General features: G+C 37.8%; 2 pseudogenes; both read right to left on the bottom strand.

Annotated features, from left to right (window-relative positions):
• Positions 1-2865: 2865 nt before the first annotated feature.
• Positions 2866-6158, bottom strand: LOC113019509 (uncharacterized; annotated as a pseudogene).
• A 3099-nt stretch (positions 6159-9257) lies between these two features.
• LOC113019508 (sodium channel subunit beta-2-like) lies at positions 9258-20030 on the bottom strand (annotated as a pseudogene).
• Positions 20031-20304: the final 274 nt, after the last annotated feature.

The following is a 20304-nucleotide window of genomic DNA, read 5'->3' as shown; positions in this document are numbered from 1 at the left end:
GTTAATAATTTCACAAAAAGCTCTTCAAAGAGAGAGACTGGTTTTGAACCACCTGCTGGCCGTAGGTACAGATAAATGAGAACGGGTGCTGTACAAATTTTAGGGTATTACATAAATAAATGGGTAACTACCTAAAACCCATCTGGACTGTATGGTTCACTAAAACAGTGATGTTAGTTTAAAACGAAGTGCTGTTCTTTTTTAACATGAACACAACCTTTTCTACCTCTTTAAAATATGTTATTCTTGTAAACATATTTTATTCAAGTTGCTTATTTTTGTACAAAAAACAAAACAAATCTGAAAATCTAAAAGCCGAGGTAGAAAAAAAAAGCCTCCCTCCCTAATATTCACCTTTACTCGTTGAATGGAGGAACAATTTTCCCTCACTTATTGTTAACATTTGGTTGGACACTCAGCAAACGTGTGTCAGTATTGTCTCTGCAGTATAATAAATATTCTTATTTCAAATATTTGAATTCCACAAACGGCACTCCTTTACACAATTTAATGATTTATTTATTTATTTATTATGCGGTGTGCAGATAATAGCGGAAAATAAAACCATCTGGTGCTCAGTATACATGCTTTTCAAAGCAGCAGTTGACCAGAGGACAAAAACTTCACAGTTCAGTAATGCTAAGTAACACTTGATTTTGCAGTGTAGAGAAACATTGTACATTGTACTCATGATAATTTGCATAATAATGGTAAATGGTAAATGGCCTGTATTTGTATAGCGCTTTTCTAGTCCCTAAGGACCCCAAATGGTTGTGAAATAATGGTTCATGGCAAACTGAACAATCAAACTCGAAATAAACACACTGATGACATACAACACAAAAACAAGGTGTTATCAGAAACTCAACATCCCTATAATCAAAATGATCTGAATAATCATAGTTTCAGTTTCTTCTTAAGGATTTTTGTTCTGAGTATGTGAAGTGTGTATCAAGGAGGGATGTCGAGCTCATTTTAATTAAATATCCACAAATGGAGAGCAAAAATCAAAAGGAATACATTTAATTAATCTAATAATAATGATAATATCAATAACACCACCACCACTATGCCATTATTATTATTAAAAATAATAATTCATTATTATTTATTATTATTATTATCATTTTGATAATAAATTAATAATAAGCCTGTCAATCCTCTCCTAAAAAAAACTGTGTAAAACTGTATTTTATTCAAATATGTAAATGTATGTGTATGTATAATATGTAAAAATCACAGTTAAAAAAAAAAAAATCAGCTTATATAAAAAACACCAAATATTTTAAATTCATTGGCTTCTTTACATATGCATTGATATTCTATGTGTGCAGATCAGACTGTGTGGTATAAATAAGCGCGAGAGGTAAAAATTTATCAAACGTTCAGCAAAATGCAAACACATACACATGAATGTAAAGTATTGATGCGTATTCAGAAGTAATTCAGGTCAGTAAGATCTGTTTAGTCTCAGCTCACAACACCTAATAATAAAAACACTAAACTAAGGGCTCCAAAGATCAGATCAGCCCCTTCGAGCAGCACTTGGTTGAAGTGGAGAGAAACCTTCACACCCAAGCTAAAAAAGACATGCTATATTACTTCTGCTTTTGATTAGAAAAAGTAAACTGAATGGATGTTAATTCACTGAGCAGTTTCCAGTTTTTTGTTCCCCTCCCTCCCTCCACTCAACACTTTTAGCCCTTTTCTATTAGTACCTACTCAGGTCAGGTCGGCTCAGCTTGACTCAGTTTTTTAGGGTTTTCCATTACCTTGTAGTACCTGGTACTTTATGAGTGAACTAAGTGTGGCGATCCAAAAATGTGACATTATTGATGGCTAGTCAGTGTTGCTGACTAGCCACTGTTAAAAGCCAGCAATGAGGGAAAGGACAGCCACAGAACAATCAGTATATCACCTTGACATCCTTATGTTCGGCTGCATCACTTTCACGCCTGCATGCATGTCAGGTGGCACTCGATTATAAAAGCAAATGACCAAAACCAAGCAGAGCAGAGTCGAAGTAGGTATTAGTAAAAAATGGCTATTTGTAGCTGAGTTGAGGATATGAAGGCCTCAGTAACTGACTGATGTATTCACCATACCACCACCTTTGCAGAGGTGTAGAACCTTTACTGACCTCAGTAGACTTTCATTTTTTTTCCCTAGTCTTGAGGTAAATGTTGCTAAAGCATCAGCAAACATCTTTTCAGTCTTTCTCCTTTGTTTTTTTGTTTGTTTTCTCAAAATGTAACACTGCTAAAATAAAAGAGTGTGAAGATAAAATGTCTGACATCATGTGACAGAGGAAGTGAGGTAGTTTCAAAATTATCACCCGCAATGTCTAAAACTTTACTTGATTTGACATAAATGGACAGCAGAGATGTCCTTCAGTGTGGTGTACTTGATAAACGTAGTTACTGAAGTGTCAGCGTTTAATCTTTGCTCAACCCTTTACTTTCAGTTTGGGTCAAATTTGACCTTTTCTGACATTTTACAAACGGTCTTAACAACACATCACCCCCCACCCTCACATTTCCATCAGCATCCACTAAAGTTACACACTACAAGTTTTTCTTCCCCCACTTACAAATCCCTCAATGGCCTGGTCCCACAGTACCAGTCTAACCTGCTGCACCCACAAACACAGTCTCGATGGTCGGTCTCTCTCCCTCCTCAACCTCCATACTTTCATGGGCAGAGCATTCATTTTGGTTGCCCACACCCTCCTTCCTTCACAACGTGCCATTGGGATTTTTTTTGTTGTTATTCCAGTTGTTATTATAACTTTTATTATTATAATTTGGTGTGATTAGCCTCACAATAAGAATATTCCTGGTTTAAATCTTGCCTGTGGCCTTTTTCTTTTCTTGGTACTCCAGATGGTTCAAAGTCTAAACACATACATTTCAGTTATGTTAGTAATTCTAATGTGTCCATGTGTATGCAGTAGATAAAATGTTTGCAGTGCACCTGCAAGCACAAATATCCATGTGTCATTCCATACATGCAAAGGTGTGCACGCAAAGTTTCCTACCACTGCTTTGAATGCACAGATTAGCTTCAATAAGCAAGATTTGTTCTCTAGGTGTATATATTTAACTAGTATTAATAATTATAAATGTAGTTATGAGGGCATTTTTATGATAGATATGTGAGGACAGTATTTAATCGTTGTAATGGTTACAAATTGTCATCTAATAAACAAACAGTTTGTGATCTTATCATTTTCACTTTAAATTAAATATATTTAAATCCTTATGGCGGTTATTTGTAATCAGCAGGACTGATTCTTCCTCAGTAGGATGTGATGCTGCTTCTTATTTCTCTTAAGAAGCAACACTAACAAACCAACAGCTGCAGCAACAGCAATGACAGCAGCAACAGCAGCAACAATCAGGATAGTCTGTGCTTCAACCTGTTCAACCTCAGTGTTTCCATCAGCATCTTCTCCTTTCCTTGATGTGCTTCTCCAACATGTTTTCATGCACTTCACCTGCAGAGCAAAGATTAGCTGTCAGAGAAGAAACCCTCAGATGTGAGCTTTAACGTGTTCAGCAGGTAAAGCTAGCAGGAGAACAGCTTCAGTCAGCTGCAGTTAAGGAGATGTCAAGTTACATAAAATGTGTTTGGCTGTTGACCGAAAGCATCTATGTTAGCAGCATGCTACGACTTTACCCTTGATATACAGTAGTAAGAACTGCTAGCTCAGTGCATGTCATTTTCTGTATTAAAGCTACTCGCAACAGAGTGAGCAGCTCAGCATGTTTTATCTGACATGTGACACTAAACACACATATGTTTTTGCTGACTAAAGCCCAAAGGTTTTGTGTCACCTGGGCTTGAACTTGCTAAGTGAACATGCTAACTACGACATTATGGACGCACTCCATTTGCTGTTGGCATGACAAACTCACCTGTGACTGTGAGCTCAATGAAGTGACTGATCTCAGTGTGAGCTCTTTTACTGCTCACAGGGTTCCTCACAGCTACATGACACTCATACATCCCAGTGTCATTAAACGTGACCTTCTTCAGGATCACAGAAACGTCTCCATCCTTCATCTCCGGGTCCCTCAGCTTCACTCGGCCATGAAAAGATGGATGTTGGTAGTTTTCATAGAATCGTTTGTTCCTGTAGAAGTAGACGTAGCCGTCTGTGTTCAGGTCAGCTCTGCTCCACTTCAGCACTGAGATTATTTCATCTGTGGAAATCTGACACTGAAGAGTGACGTCTGCTCCAAACTTCACCTGCACATCCTGCTGCAGAGCTGAAGGAAAGAGAACAATCGGTAAGTATGAAGTTTATCTTGCTCTACTGTTACTTTAATACGTGTAGCTGCTGTTTATACAATGTAAGTGATAACTGAAATGATCAAATCTCACATTTGTCTCCAGTTCATGAAATCGCATGAATGAATTTCAGAAAGCTTAACATTTAACATGCTAATTATCGCTCCTGTGGTTTTTTTTTTTTGTTTGTTTGTTGTTGTTTTTTTGCAGTTTGGGGGCATTGCACAGTGGGCTTGGGGTGTCTGTCATCTCAACTCCTAAGAGGACTATGCCATTGCATTTCAAACTTGCCTCTCTGACTTTGTCTCCAAACCTCTGATATATTCATTCTAATTATGTCAATCCTGTTCACTCCAAATCAAACCATAGCATCTTCAGTTCAGCCTCCTGCCTTTTCGTGGAACCAGCTCTAAGCCGTTCATCAAAGCAGGTCTCACAACCATCTTGTAGAACTATCATCTCACTCCTGCTGCTACCGTTCTTTCACAAGTCACCCCTGAAATCCTGCCTGCACTCTCTTCTTCATTGCTCTTTTTCACCGTCCATTACTTTGTTCCAGTCTTTAGACTTTTGGTTACTTTTTACCTCTGTTTCATGCAGCTTCCCTGTTACGCCAGTCTCCCTCTCATTCATATAAATAAGTTTTTCTTGTCAGCCTTTAGTTGTAAAGAATAAAAATATTAACAAATTTTGTTTCACTCACCTGTTGATTCAGCAATTAGGAAGAAACCCAGGAGGACCCTGAGAAAAGCCATGTGTGACAACAGATTACACTGAAGTGCCTGCCAACTAAACAAAAAGTTTTATTTTTCAGTCAACTGAAACCTTTTATGTTGAGAGGAAGGGAGTGGTTTAAAGGAAATGAGTATTATTCTGAAAGGCAAAAGAAAGGGAAAGTTAGCTATAGCATGCCTTTTACACAGTTTCTTACAAGCTTCCCCTTTACTATTAAGCATTTGCCAGAACAAAGTAAAAAAACAAACAAAAACCTGATTCACAAAGTTTCAGTGCAAACTGCGAGTCAATAAAGAATACATATAAAAAAGATAAAAACCATTTATTCTGTGGTGTCACCAAATTACCTTTGCACAGTGAAATAAATCTCTCTGATTCACATGGCAGTGTGGTCCAACTTCTTAGTTTCACACTGAAACCTTGACAATTTTAGTTTTCGAATGACCTGATGAAAATTTACATCTTTACAGCACTAAAAGGATGGGATAGTCAGCTCCACCTAACTATTCTGTCAGTGACTGGCCATGTTTGGGTTCAAGGATAACATTGTGATCCCCACAAGGAATTTCAGCTGGTAATCAAATTTGACTGCCAGCTGTCAAACTCCTCCAAGTGACAGGAGAGACCATTGCATCTTGGAAAGTGACTATGCCCTTTCTAGAAAAGGCCACGAAGGCCGTGTGATTTTTTACATCATGCTAGTTGTTTGGGAACTTTATGTAAAATTATTCCTAAGAGATCATATTACCTGACCACTTGTTTAAGATGTTTTAACATACCAATCATCTTGTTCCAGTTTACAGCTTTCTGAATTTAAGAGTGTTAAACTCTGAGTCTATTAGAGCATTATTTTGACACAGAAGGAATCCCAAGTAGAAAATGATCCTGGTGTCCAAGTGAATGGGACAAATTTTCATCCCTATGAAAGAATTAGCTTTGTGCAACTGCCTGTCCCACAGGGTGATGTGGGCCTTTAACATGCTCCCTTGTTTGCAGAGTGAAAATGTGTTAATATTTCTATACTTCTGAAGCTACCTGGGGAACAAAAGAGAATTAAAAAGCTGAATATTTCAGACATATATTTTAAATCTCTGTATATGAAGGTAAATTTTTTTCCATGCCTCCATTAAATATACTGACCATTGATATACTGAATTTACTGACCCCCCCCCCCAAAAAAAAAACAAAACAAAAACAAAAACAAAAAAAAACAAGAAAACAACAACATAGTCGATTCATCAGTTACACTGTTTGATATAAGAAGTGTTTTTTCAAACAATATTTATTTCTATTAGTCTTTGCGTTTGTTGCCTTCACTTTTATTTTGATAGGATCACAAAGGTGCTGTCATCTCGTGCCTTCGAACTGACAGTGGTCTAAGTAGAAATGAGTAAAGAGGGCTCGCATTTGTTTAGTGTGTGGGTGTAAGCTTCAAAGACCACCCATGCATGCATGCAACACCTCACTGGCTTTTCCATTTAAAGAAAGGAAACAAAGGGGGGAGGGGGATCACTTCCGTCAGAGGGGGGGTACCTATAGGGGCCTTTACTGATACAGTGATACAGACACCCTATAAACGTTTACATCTCATTTGATTATTGCTACATTATATTTACATACGTGTGTATGTATGTGTATATATATATATATATATATATATATATATATATATATATATACATACACACAGCTAGATAGATATATAATGGGTTTTAATTAGGTTGGTACAGTTGTAGTTAGGTTAGGACATCTTAGCAGCACTGCATGGCAGCATGTGACAATTTTAATTGATTATATGGTAAACTTTAGATATTAGTGGTGGCTGATGCTCAAAGTAGCCAGTTATTTTACTTGAATTCTTGAATCTCTCCCTTCCTAATTATGTCTCAACATTATTTTCTTACCATGTTACTTTCACCTTCCTTTGTGTCTTCACTTCTGTGTTTCTCCACAGCTGGTGCTAACAGGTGGTTATTGGGTGTTGCTGGTTACTTGACGGTGGTGGAGCTGCAGCAACAGCAAATTATCATGTCATTAATTTGACACATTTTGCTGCATTTATTTTTTTGTGTGTGTGTATCAGCTTGTCACATCCATAGTTTCACTATTTCTTCTACATTAAACTCTGTAGGGGAGGGTGCTGCGTTCAGAGATTTCACTACAATACAATGTCAGTATTGAAAATGAACGACTGGGCTGCTTTACAGGCGATTTGCAGCGGCCCTTCAATTGACCCATCGGCCCAAAAATAGGTCGTCCCACCGGGAAGATGTCCATTATGCAAGATTACCAATACAGCTCTCCTCTGTACGCTTTAATGTTTAAATTGATCCTGTTTAAATATTCAGAGTTTCAATTTGCAGCTGTCACCTTAGAAATAAACGGAGCACTGAGAGTGTACTCAGGTTAACTTGATTAATTTTTACCGTTATATTTTTTGTTTTTTAATCACCATTTGATCATCGCTTGCAGAATATCTCTTTATGTGCACACAGAGCCTAAAGCAGTGAACCTGCTTTAACAGAAAGTTCATTACCACCTTATTTTTAACCTGTTTGAAGCTTTAGTTATATTAAATGATGTTGTAATTTCATAATATTTTGCGGGGGGTGGAGGTGGGGGGGTTAATAATTTCACAAAAAGCTCTTCAAAGAAAGAGACTGGGTTTGAACCACCTGCTGCCCGTAGGTACAGATAAATGAGAATGGGTGCTGTACAAATTTTAGGGTATTACATAAATAAATGGGTAACTACCTAAAACCCATCTGGACTGTATGGTTCACTAAAACAGTGATGTTAGTTTAAAACGAAGTGCTGTTCTTTTTTAACATGAACACAACCTTTTCCACCTCTTTAAAATATGTTATTCTTGTAAACATATTTTATTTAAGTTGCTTATTTTTGTACAAAAAACAAAACAAATCTGAAAATCTAAAAGCCGAGGTAGAAAAAAAAAAGCCTCCCTCCCTAATATTCACCTTTACTCGTTGAATGGAGGAACAATTTTCCCTCACTTATTGTTAACATTTGGTTGGACACTCAGCAAACGTGTGTCAGTATTGTCTCTGCAGTATAATAAATATTCTTATTTCAAATATTTGAATTCCACAAACGGCACTCCTTTACACAATTTAATGATTTATTTATTTATTATGCGGTGTGCAGATAATAGCGGAAAATAAAACCATCTGGTGCTCAGTATACATGCTTTTCAAAGCAGCAGTTGACCAGAGGACAAAAACTTCACAGTTCAGTAATGCTAAGTAACACTTGATTTTGCAGTGTAGAGAAACATTGTACATTGTACTCATGATAATTTGCATAATAATGGTTCATGGCAAACTGAACAATCAAACTCGAAATAAACACACTGATGACATACAACACAAAAACAAGGTGTTATCAGAAACTCAACATCCCTATAATCAAAATGATCTGAATAATCATAGTTTCAGTTTCTTCTTAAGGATTTTTGTTGTGAGTATGTGAAGTGTGTATCAAGGAGGGATGTCGAGCTCATTTTAATTAAATATCCACAAATGGAGAGCAAAAATCAAAAGGAATACATTTAATTAATCTAATAATAATGATAATATCAATAACACCACCACCACTATGCCATTATTAAAAATAATAATTCATTATTATTTATTGTTATTATTCTTGCCATTTTGATGATAAATTAATAATAAGCCTGTCAAAAAAAAAAAAACAGAAAACTGTAAAACTGTATTTTATTCAAATATGTAAATGTATGTGTATGTATAATATGTAAAAATCACAGTTAAAAAAAAAAAATCTGCTTATATAAAAAACACCAAATGTTTTAACGTCATTGGCTTCTTTACATATGCGTTGATATTCTATGTGTGCAGATCAGACTGTGTGGTATAAATAAGCGCGAGAGGTAAAAATTCATCAAACGTTCAGCAAAATGCAAACACATACACATGAATGTAAAGTATTGATGCGTATTCAGAAGTAATTCAGGTCAGTAAGATCTGTTTAGTCTCAGCTCACAACACCTAATAATAAAAACACTAAACTAAGGGCTCCAAAGATCAGATCAGCCCCTTCGAGCAGCACTTGGTTGAAGTGGAGAGAAACCTCCTTCACACCCAAGCTAAAAAAGACATGCTATATTACTTCTGCTTTTGATTAGTAAGTAAAAAAAAGTAAACTGAATGGATGTTAATTCACTGAGCAGTTTCCAGTTTTTTGTTCCCCTCCCTCCCTCCACTCAACACTTTTAGCCCTTTTCTATTAGTACCTACTCAGGTCAGGTCGGCTCAGCTTGACTCAGTTTTTTAGGGTTTTCCATTACCTTGTAGTACCTGGTACTTTATGAGTGAACTAAGTGTGGCGATCCAAAAATGTGACATTATTGATGGCTAGTCAGTGTTGCTGACTAGCCACTGTTAAAAGCCAGCAATGAGGGAAAGGACAGCCACAGAACAATCAGTATATCACCTTGACATCCTTATGTTCGGCTGCATCACTTTCACGCCTGCATGCATGTCAGGTGGCACTCGATTATAAAAGCAAATGACCAAAACCAAGCAGAGCAGAGTCGAAGTAGGTATTAGTAAAAAATGGCTATTTGTAGCTGAGTTGAGGATATGAAGGCCTCAGTAACTGACTGATGTATTCACCATACCACCACCTTTGCAGAGGTGTAGAACCTTTACTGACCTCAGTAGACTTTCATTTTTTTCCCTACAGTCTTGAGGTAAATGTTGCTAAAGCATCAGCAAACATCTTTTCAGTCTTTCTCCTTTGTTTTTTTGTTTTCTCAAAATGTAACACTGCTAAAATAAAAGAGTGTGAAGATAAAATGTCTGACATCATGTGACAGAGGAAGTGAGGTAGTTTCAAAATTATCACCCGCAATGTCTAAAACTTTACTTGATTTGACATAAATGGACAGCAGAGATGTCCTTCAGTGTGGTGTACTTGATAAACGTAGTTACTGAAGTGTCAGCGTTTAATCTTTGCTCAACCCTTTACTTTCAGTTTGGGTCAAATTTGACCTTTTCTGACATTTTACAAACGGTCTTAACAACACATCACCCCCCACCCTCACATTTCCATCAGCATCCACTAAAGTTACACACTACAAGTTTTTCTTCCCCCACTTACAAATCCCTCAATGGCCTGGTCCCACAGTACCAGTCTAACCTGCTGCACCCACAAACACAGTCTCGATTGCCATGGTCGGTCTCTCTCCCTCCTCAACCTCCATACTTTCATGGGCAGAGCATTCATTTTGGTTGCCCACACCCTCCTTCCTTCACAACGTGCCATTGGGATTTTTTTTTTTGTTATTCCAGTTGTTATTATAACTTTTATTATTATAATTTGGTGTGATTAGCCTCACAATAAGAATATTCCTGGTTTAAATCTTGCCTGTGGCCTTTTTGCATGGATTTTCTTGGTACTCCAGATGGTTCAAAGTCTAAACACATACATTTCAGTTATGTTAGTAATTCTAATGTGTCCATGTGTATGCAGTAGATAAAATGTTTGCAGTGCACCTGCAAGCACAAATATCCATGTGTCATTCCATACATGCAAAGGTGTGCACGCAAAGTTTCCTACCACTGCTTTGAATGCACAGATTAGCTTCAATAAGCAAGATTTGTTCTCTAGGTGTATATATTTAACTAGTATTAATAATTATAAATGTAGTTATGAAGATATTTTATGATAGATATGTGAGGACAGTATTTAATCGTTGTAATGGTTACAAATTATCATCTAATAAACAAACAGTTTGTGATCTTATCATTTTCACTTTAAATTAAATATATTTAAATCCTTATGGCGGTTATTTGTAATCAGCAGGACTGATTCTTCCTCAGTAGGATGTGATGCTGCTTCTTATTTCTCTTAAGAAGCAACACTAACAAACCAACAGCTGCAGCAACAGCAATGACAGCAGCAACAGCAGCAACAATCAGGATAGTCTGTGCTTCAACCTGTTCAACCTCAGTGTTTCCATCAGCATCTTCTCCTTCCATGATGTGCTTCTCCAACATGTTTTCATGCACTTCACCTGCAGAGCAAAGATTAGCTGTCAGAGAAGAAACCCTCAGATGTGAGCTTTAACGTGTTCAGCAGGTAAAGCTAGCAGGAGAACAGCTTCAGTCAGCTGCAGTTAAGGAGATGTCAAGTTACATAAAATGTGTTTGGCTGTTGACCGAAAGCATCTATGTTAGCAGCATGCTACGACTTTACCCTTGATATACAGTAGTAAGAACTGCTAGCTCAGTGCATGTCATTTTCTGTATTAAAGCTACTCGCAACAGAGTGAGCAGCTCAGCATGTTTTATCTGACATGTGACACTAAACACACATATGTTTTTGCTGACTAAAGCCCAAAGGTTTTGTGTCACCTGGGCTTGAACTTGCTAAGTGAACATGCTAACTACGACATTATGGACGCACTCCATTTGCTGTTGGCATGACAAACTCACCTGTGACTGTGAGCTCAATGAAGTGACTGATCTCAGTGTGAACTCTTTTACTGCTCACAGGGTTCCTCACAGCTACGTGACACTCATACATCCCAGTGTCATTAAATGTGACGTTCTTCAGAATCACAGAAACGTCTCCATCCTTCATCTCTGGGTCCCTCAGCTTCACTCGGCCATGAAAAGATGGATGTTGGTAATTTTCATAGGAGCGTTTGTTCCTGTAGAAGTAGACGTAGCCGTCTGTGTTCAGGTCAGGTCTGCTCCACTTCAGCACCGAGATTCTTTCATCTGTAGTAATCTGACACTGGAGAGTGACGTCTGCTCCGAGCGTCGCCTGCATATTCTGCTGTAGAGCTGAAGAAAAGAACGATCAATTTTCTTATTGCAAAGACATTTTTAATGCATGAAACTGACATTAAAACAGGACATTTAATATTTTTAAACAAACCACAGTTGACCAAACAAAGTTTGAAGGAAAATTTCACCAATATGGGGCAGGGATAGCTCAGTAGGTAAAGTGGTCGCCCCATGATCGGAAGGTCGGCGGTTCGAATCCACTTAACGGCTACCCTGAGGTACCCCTGAGCAAGGTACCGTCCCTACACACTGCTCCCCGGGCGCCTGCTTAGTGGGCTGCCCACTGCTTCACTGAGTGAATGGGTCAAATGCAGAGAAAAACAAGTAATTTCCCCATGGGGATCAATAAAGTGAAAACATCTCCTCCCTGTATTCAGCGCTGTAACCATATCAGGTTCTCTGTGCATGATTTAAAAAGTTCACTTTATGTTTAAAAAAAAGAAGAACAAGAGAATGGGAATGAAGAGAATTTAAATCTAGACCATGCTATGTACTGAAAGATTAGATAAAGATAGAATGCTCAACATGTCCTTAACTTTTATGTAGTTACTGAATTTCGTTCAGCAACTTATTTGATTATTGAATAGTGTAATGCGATTACACGACCACATCACTTTGAAATGTTTTACAGTCAAGACTTTACACAGACCCTGAAAATCAGCAACCAGCTTTATAGATATAGTAGCACAGTCGTTTGAGATGCACTATATCAATATAGATTCAGAGAGCATATTTAAAATCCATCTTTGCGATTCATTCCACTCTTACACTCTATATTTGGTTGCTTTTCAGCTAGTAAAGCAGAGCAGAGGTGGTAGGCCCAAATGGGGCTTTAGTTTTATTATATTGTATTAGAGACAACAACAAGCATATATAATATGACAGTTTTAGAATATATATTACTTTTAAACACTTGTTTCAAATGGCAACATTTGGCAAACTTTAACTGAAAATGTAATTGATTGACAAAACTTGGTAACTGGGTAATAAAAACCACACGTGGTCTTCTGATCCATCTATGTGACCAAACCTACACAAGTGTGTCTGCATTTCCTCTTTTTTTCTCCGTTTGTCCTCTCTCATCATAGCAAAACCCAAGTGGAGGCTAAGACCAAACTCCCTTTGATTTCCAAGAATTGTCCTCTCCTTGTTTTCAACATCACTTGTAATATTGAGTTTCCCAATGCTGTGGTGTTCTCAAGGAATGTAAACTTTTCAAAGTATTGCTTTTAGTTGGATTTGATTTACTTACACTTTTTAGAAAATGTAAACTATAGTTAAAGTATGATTATTCTTTTTGCAGTAATCCAACTGTTTCTCTCCATCCAAACATGTATACTGTTATCTCTGAGCGAGCAACGTAACAGGGACAACCATCAACAAGGTAGACAGTGGAGGAAGGATACAGAACAAAAGCGTGATTTAGTTTTTTATTACAGCTTTACACACCTGAATTAATTAAATATTAAGAAAACGTCAAAACACACAGTAAAAACATGCATCTATTGAAACCCCAAAGTTTCTTTCTATAATAAGAAGCAAGCCTGACACATGATAACCAGTCATGCCAACTACAGCTGTGTGGATGTTTGCTAATTATTATATATTTACCCAAAAGTGCACTTGTGAATTCTGATGCTGTCATAGTTGATTCTCAGTCCCTTTATCCTTTCTAAAAGTCTTCAAGAATTACTATTATTTTTTCCTCACAGCTCAATGAAGAAAATAATTACATTTAAAGTTTGCAGTTAAAAGTAATGCATGTGATCTATAACCCATTTTATATCAATGATTTATTTATTTATTTTAACCAATTACGAAAAGAGAAAGTTTAATTCCTTTGTCATTTGCAATCAGCCGAACCTCATTCCATGACTCATTCCATGACTCATTAGTTTCCCGAAGACGCGCTCATTCTCGCAAATCCCGTTTTCCGACTAATGCGTGATTAGCCGGATTAAAAAAAAAAAAAAAAAAAAGTCTTTTGACCATCCCGTTGTCACAAAGGGGTCACAACCTAGTAGTGAGATTTCACCTGTTAAGCGAGAGTGAGTTTATCACCTTTAGACTGGGTGCCAATAACCTTTTTACGTAAATTAAATGGAACATTGAGACACGAACAGAACTCGCTCATTTATAAAACTGCCTTTAGTTGCAGAAAGAATAAGCAAGGAAAAAACTGTTTGACTCACCTGCAGACACAGAAATTAGTGACAAAAACAGGAGAAATCTGACAGAAGCCATCTGTGACAAGCCAGAGGAGAGAAGATTATAGCAGCCCTGACCTAAACAGAAAGAAGCAGCTCACATTCCAGACCAGCCTTTATAGGGAGGGTGGGCCACTTTAAAAACGAAACTATTTAAACTATTTAAAATTACAGTCACACCGGAAAGTAGAACCATATATAATCCGCACTTTAAAAATGCAATGAAGAATGTATGACATTTCAGACAGAAAAAAGTCAACAAATCAATAGAAAACCCCCAAAAACTTTGATTTCCGATTTCCTTTTTAGACTTTTAAATGTGACAGTTCACCAGTGGATTAACAGGAAGCTCAACTGAATTCTTCTCCCGTCCCCCATCAGAACAGAAAAAAAAATCATTTTCAGGTGAAATAAATCTGCTTTAGTTGATTATGATTTAATGAAACAAATATATAAATAATTAAATGTCCATTGATGTTCTCATTAATTATCTATTAATTCGTTTTGGCACCCATGTTTGGTCCTGATGCCTTCAAGTCTGGAACTGCAGCTGCTAGAATGCAGCTCAGGGAAGTATTCAGTTACATGTAGAGGATCTTTATCACCGATAACTTTCAATCAGTAAGAGACAGAGACTAAAGGGATCCAGTCCAGGTTTCTTTCATTCTTGATCAGCGTCAGACCTGAACGCACGGAGCAGCAGATCCAAATTAAAGTTCCCGCTCTAATTTATTCACATCTGAAATAATTGGCGCACTGAGTGTTCATAGCTGCTGCTGGTCTCATGTCTGATTTATATGTAAGCTGTCCTCACTCTGATTCAGGCGGCGCCCAAATAGTGTGTTACGGGCGGAGAGAGGGGAAAGCAAAACACCCACTTTTTATGTGAGCGTGCACAAACAGACACAGACAAACAGCCAACAAACAAAAAAAGAAAGAAAAAAACACATTCAACCACTTCGTGTCAGTAACTGTTTTTGTGCAGTGAGGCCACGAGGTCCACTTACAGTCGCGTTCATAAATATGAAGAAAGCTCCTGTATGACACTGATGGAGTCAAAACGAGTTAACGCTCACCTGCAGTCACGGTGAGCCCAGCACAGACATTTCCGCCTCATTGTTCTGCTGACCCGACTCTTCAAGCTCGCTAAATATCCAAGGCTGGTGAGATTTCCTGGGAACAGAACATCCCTTATCCCTTTATCCTAATTCTAATCCGAACGATGTCGAAGTTCGATTTGAAAATAAAACTCCCGAATGTCATGACAGGTGGGTTTGTTCTCAGCCTCGCGCTCTGGCGACTGTTTGTCTCACGAGGACGAACAAAAACAGTCTGTGGGTGGGATCAGAAACACGTGCGTAATAACAAAGAAGGTCACGTTACTCAAATAAACATCTGGCAGGCTTCGTGTTTCACAGCTGATCAACAACAAACCTGATCATTAATCAATAATCAGTCATATTAAAACCACCACAGAAGCTTTTTAATAGAATCAAAAGGATTCACGATCATCTTTACGTGAATCTCTGTAACTTTTAACCTTTATATACACTGCATGGCATTTCTATTTCATCTCATGCTCCTACTGCAAGTTCCTGTAAGTGCTTCACAATAAAACCCTAGGTCAGACATCCAATCGAAGTGTTCATACAAAGGCTTTTAATTTGTAACAGATGCAGGAAGTGATGTGTTTTGACAAAAGAGGATTTAGCTTGTAGCTACTTTCAGCTGCTCAAAAAACTGAATTATATGAAGTCAGTTTCTGTTTATGTGCTTTTTTCCTTCAGAGCTGTTCTCTTGTTATCCAAAAATAATCAAAGCACTTTAAATATCAACACAACAGCTTTAACTTTTTGTGTGAAAGTACTCAAACTACACCAGTGCTTGAATCTGATTTCTCACTTTGAGGAGAAGTGAAATATTTCACTTTTCACTGATATGTGACCCATCAGAAGTGGCGGTCCTAGCCTGTTTGGCGCCCTGGGCGAACTCTCCCTCTGGCACTGACAGATGCAAACAGACTAAATAACCTGATCCACAAGGTCAGTAATGTTGTGGGGATGTAGCTGGACTCTGTTAGGGTGGTGCCTGAGAGGCAGATGTTGTCCAAGATAAAGATAGTGTTGGATAACACCTCCCACCCACTCCATGACATGCTGGTCAGTCACAGGAGCACGTTCAGTGAGAGGGTGAAATTACCAAAAAGCACCACTGAACGACACAGGAAATCTTTCCTGCCTGTGGCCATCTCCCTGTACAACGCATCCACTTAACACACTGTAAACACTGCAATAGTTACACCCTTTTTACACGCGCTCTTTTCTACTCTGGAATATTCTTGAAAATTTTCTTGATAGTTATATAATTATTATATTATATTATAATTATAATCACCTCTGTTAATCCTTGATATTTATAATTGAGTGATCTCTACATATTAGTGCTATTTCTTAAATGTGTAAAATCTGTAACATAATGTATTGTTTGGAGTTTAGTCTGTTACTGCTACTATTTTTACCATTTCTTCTTGGAGCAACTGTAACGCACGTTATTTCCTTAGGGATTAATAAAGTATTCTGATTCTGGTTGTTACAGGATGACCTGCCATTATCCAATGACACATCTGTTTACCTGTATCTTTTGCTCGTTTCTCCTCCTCTTCTTTTTCTTTTTTCTAAACTGAGCTCCTGATGGCTTTGAACTTTTCTTGTCCGTCTTCCACTGGTTTTAATTTTGCCCTCCAGTATGAACACCCACCTCACAACCCGAGGATCATAACCTAATAGACCTACACCTTAGTTCACAGATACACTTTGTCTAGGGTTTATTTCTGGGATTTCACACAACCCAGGATTCAAATCATGAATACATAATGGGCTTGGATTTACAACATTATGAATGAAATGTGCTCTATTTGGAAGCAGCAGCCCCCCCCCCTTTCGACAGGTTGTGTGTGAGACTTTAAATCATCAAACTGTAAGCCTCGTCGTCTCGTCGTCTTATGGACTGTACGTAGTGGAGATGACAATAAAGTTTAAATTGACTTCAGCAGCAAGCAACCACGATGCCGCCCTGGGCGACCGCCCATGTCGCCCATATCAAAAACCACTACTGCCCGTCAGCACTGCAGCTGTACTGCAAACACTTCAGTTTGTTCGGGATTCTTTGGCTGTGCTGGTTATTCTGATGTCACTTTCACTGAGCTGCAGATTGATGCTTTAACACTTTCAAGCCTCCAGGTGGCAGAAGAGCAACTTGAGCGACAACCAGTATCATCATAGAAGACACAAATATTCAAACATCATCATCATAAAATCTGTCACACACCATCTAGAAGTCTTTTTTTTTACTGAGGAAGGAACAAAAGGCGATTCGTTCTTAATCTGTTACTGCAGGGAAACACAAAGAGTGCAGGAGGAAGTTCAATCATGCAGAATATGAGTCATTACAGGTCACCTCAGTGTGAACATAAAGCAGCTGACACAGAGTGGATTGGTGTCGTTCATGAAATTTCAGTAAAGTGGAATTTTAAAGTGAAACACTAAATCCAAATCAAAGAATTTATTTTGTGGTTTCAACACAAAAGTGAAATGTCTCCAAATGATCTTCATAAAGTCAGAGAGATCTGTCACCGTGTTGTGTAACGATATTCTTGAGTGTTTGTCAGTCGTGTCAGTTCTCAAGTCAGCGTGAAACTTTCATCATCACAGTTTCTTTTTAGTTTTCTGATCACTAAACCTCATTTTCAGTTTTACAGCCGTGAGCAGCATGTGTGAGATCTGCCACTGAAATGAAAACTCTGCAGTTATAGCGGACGCCCTGGACCACTTTCTCTGAAATGTGATTCTGTACTGTTCCCTGGTAATAACGTCACAGACGGGAATGATGTCAGAGTGGAAGAACTTTATTTACCACGAGCCCACATTGAACACACACTCTGGCTGGCAAGTAAGGATGTGGTTCTGAAATTAATACAAATAAGAAATAACATAAACATCTACACTAAGATGTTCTGGAGACTAAGAATGTCAAACAAGACTAAGGTTCTGTTCAGTTTTCTGCTTGCAGAGCTGATACAGCTCCTTTTATCCCACATCAACCTTCAAACAAATCTGTTTTTACCTTTAACATAAACCTGTGTGGAGGTTTGAATTCATGTTTATCCACTTAGCATTTTTTGTTTTTAAATCTAATGCCACATCACCAATATGCAAACCACGGACTGGATCTGCAGCCAAATCTATTACCGATCACTCTGCAGACCTTTTCTCATACATACAGTTCTTATTCCCATATATTTTAATCTGGCCGAAAACACAGTCACCCAATCAAATTATTTATGCAGAGGGTGTGCGAGAACAGAAACCGCGAAAGTTCAAAGAAGGCGAGGAAACTGCTGACGGTCCACAGATGCTCTGTTAGCCTCTGTGTTAGCAGCATGCTACGACTTCACCCTTCATACTCAAACTAGAAGTGAGCAGAGGGACTGTCAATAATTTAAACTTATTCATTATGTATATTTTAACGTGATAAGTGGAGAACATTTTAACTGAATTATAAATGAGACAATGTTGTTTTTTGTGGGTGACAAACTCACCTGTGACTGTGAGGTTGATGAAGTGACTGATCTCAGTGTGAACTCTTTTATTTCTCACAGGGTTCCTCACTGCTATGTGACACTCATACATCCCAGTGTCATTAAATGTGACATTCTTCAGGATCACAGAAACGTCTCCATCCTTCATCTCCGGGTCCCTCAGCTTCACTCGGCCATGAAAAGATGGATGTTGGTAGTTTTCATAGGAGCGTTTGTTCCTGTAGAAGTAGACGTAGCCGTCTGTGTTCAGGTCAGCTCTGCTCCACTTCAACACTGAGATTCTTTCATCTGTGATAATTTGACACTGGAGAGTGACATCATCCCCAAGCTTCACTTGCAAACCCATCTGTAGCGCTGAAGACAAAAATCATCAGTTTTTATCTTAATGCATCTATGTTTATTATTAATTTTATAATTTTAATGCATGGAACTGATGTTAAAACTGCACATTTGACATTTGCATCTGCTGTGCTGATGCCTAAAGGGAGCAGTCAAAAGAAGTGTTATAGAAATGTAAAAATTTTATCTTGAGATGCATTAACTCCTTCAAACCCGCAACATATGGGCCTGAAAACTGCTGCTTCAAGTTAATTTAAAAGATATACACAAACACTTTGATGAATCAATGATTATTATAACCAGAGTCACCATATCAGGCTTCCAGTATATAATAATTTAATGACATAATTATTATGTCATTTTAAATTACATAATAATTTAAAGTCTAATATAGTTAAATAAAACTATAAAAATATAAAAATAAATTAACTATAAATTAACTATTTACTGTTGGTAAATAAATTACACTCGTTTAAGAGTGTAGGGGAGTGAAGAGAGAGTCTGCATCTGTAAGATAACATGTATGCGAACAGGAAGAGAAAGTGAAAGGGACAGCTAATAAAGTATGAACCGAGTGTGACAAATGAATATTTGAACGAATTAAGAGAAAAAGACGTGTGAATCCTAGTTTGTATTTTTTGTTTATAAACTCAGGGATTGCAGTGATGCTACAGATTAACATGCTTATTTAATCAGTCAGTTCATGTGGACATAAGCAATGAACATTACTAGAAACGATAGAATTTTTTACTGTCTGTTGGAGGAAAACATCATCCGGCCAACACTTAAACCTTTACAAACAAAACCATTAACTGGGCACTAATTAACTTCCCATGTGAATTAAATGGAGCTCAGCTAGCATAAACATTGTTCACTTTACTCATGAGTTTTTGGTTTGAGAAGAAATTTTAAAAATGTAAGTGTGTTTCACTAACCTGCAGAAACAGATGCTAGAGGCAAAAACAGGAGCAATCTTACAGCAGCCATCTGTGAGCGGAGGGTGGAGAGGGGAGTAGCAGCAGCCTGATAGTGAGACAGAGAGGAAAGCCTACATCAACACCAAGCCTTTTATATAGCGGGGGACTGATCCTAATCTTATCGCTGAAACTGCAGCTGCCACAACACCAATTAGAAATGTTCATTTAACATTTTAGGATATTTATAACCAATCATTTTAACCTTACAACACTATCACTGGGGGATTTTCACCCAAGCAAATGTATTTACACAATTTTCAATATGTTGCATTTGTCTGAGTGTCATGGGTCCTTGCGTAGCTTCAGCACTGTCTTAGACGTCT

Source organism: Astatotilapia calliptera, chromosome 3 (assembly GCF_900246225.1).
Source record: "Astatotilapia calliptera chromosome 3, fAstCal1.2, whole genome shotgun sequence".
In the NCBI taxonomy this organism is placed as follows: Eukaryota; Metazoa; Chordata; class Actinopteri; order Cichliformes; family Cichlidae; genus Astatotilapia; species Astatotilapia calliptera.
The sequence above is the reverse complement of the archived record's forward strand: the minus strand, read 5'-3'. Positions and strand labels throughout refer to the sequence as shown.